Here is a 1,935-nt window from a genome sequence, read left to right on the forward strand (position 1 = left end):
GTCATATACAAAAATTTCATTAAAAGATAATTTTATTAATTTTTGGAAGATATAAATATTTTAATTGATTTCAATTATTTAATTTCTAAAAAAGTGTTAATCACGATAATGAAAGAAATAGTTTAATAAATAACAATAAAACAAGTATTCTTTCATCGAAATCTGTACTATTATTCAATCAGGATATATAAAACTTGTATAATCGACTAAACAGAGAAACTTGGATTGAAAATACTCTGTGTACATAAAGTTGCAAATTACACTACGTTAATGTCGGATGCGGATAACAGAAAACAGAATGGTTCACACGCATTTGTATACTGCGCCATAAAGTTTCTTCGTCATTAGAATAATAATAATGATAAATAGTTAATTAATTAAGACAGTCTCATATTTTCGTGGAATAAAACAGATTTTATGCAAATGCCATACAACGTTGCTACGCTCCAGGCGTAAAAGGCATAATTACAACGAAAATGTAAATTTCTCATTAATAACGAGGTCGCCGTGTAATTCCAAAATGACCAGGGCACACGTTCCTATAATTATTATAATTTGGTAATGATATAATCATGCGTTGTTGAATAGCCTCCATTGACAAGCGGCCGCTGCGTCTATCGATTATTTGCGAGAACATTCGCACGTCAAAATATAATTCCACAGAAATTCATAGAGAGAAAGAAAGAGAAAGAAACAATATTCATAAAAATGACAGTTTGAGAGAATTGAGAGAAATGTCGAGACCGTGATTTTATTTTAGTTTTCATTTTTTCCACTTTTTCAAAAACTGCAGACAATTTATAACAAAATTATTCGAACGGAAAACTTTATCGATAAATTCAAAAGTTTCCAAAACTTGGAGATGTGGAAAAATTCTGATGTTCCTGGGTGGTCAGCTAGAAAGCCAATGATGATAGTAAAATAGTTTTAATTGAAATATAGAAAGTTCATCCACATCGATCAATAACAGTATTTCGATTCATAGAAACAAATAGGCAGTATTTGGGAAGAAAGTAGAAAGTAATATTAGCGATATAATCTTCCGCTATTTTTAAAAGCCCAGTAAGAATGAATCTTCTCTCCAAGAATTAATTACTTAACTGGAGAAGAATTCATATGCATTAAAATCAATGAATGAAAAAACATAAGAATTTAAAAAATTCTAAATTAAAAGAAAAATTAAATTAAATTTTATTATCGTATAAAAAATATTAGCGAGGACGATACTAATAAGTTTCTCATTTAAAAAATGCCTTTTTTCTGCTTTAAGAAAAAAATAAAAAAGTCTGGAGCATTGAAAATGTTTAAATGAAAAAAAAACAATAGAAACAACAGCTGTTCAAAGTAATATAAAAGTTACTTGATTAAAAAAATGTTTCAGCGATATTCTAATTGATATTTCATTTGAAGACGTTTTTCAATAGTGCTTCTAAACTTTGGAAGTACCACTCGCAGAAAGAAGATATAATATTCATTTGGACAAATAAGTTGCGGCTTTGAATTTAAACAAGTTTTATCTTCATTATCGATCTTGTCAGATTACGAATTATATTGTAAATTATTTCTGAAAGAGAAGAGAGTAGGTATAAATATATTAAAGTAATATAATTCAGGCTTTAATGGATTAGTAGTCTCGCTAAAGAGACAGTTCGATTAAAAACATGTCAGACTGAGCAGAGACTCTTATTTCTGTGTCCCAGTCATCCCATCACTAAGACAGCTCTCGTCGGCGACACGCCGGCGTAGGAAAGCGCGGTTCTCGCGAGAGCGCGTGTTACCGCAGAGGGTTTGTTCCCGGAAGGGAACCGGTGGCACGTCGTTACCGGGGCAAACTACGTCGTCGACAAGCGCCGGTCGGTAAGTGCAGGAGGTCCGGTGCACGTCGGCCGCGTGCTCCCGGTCGGCCGTCCACCCCCGGTCGCCGCCTCTGCCTCC

Source organism: Atta colombica, unplaced genomic scaffold (assembly GCF_001594045.1).
Source record: "Atta colombica isolate Treedump-2 unplaced genomic scaffold, Acol1.0 scaffold35, whole genome shotgun sequence".
NCBI lineage: Eukaryota > Metazoa > Arthropoda > Insecta > Hymenoptera > Formicidae > Atta > Atta colombica.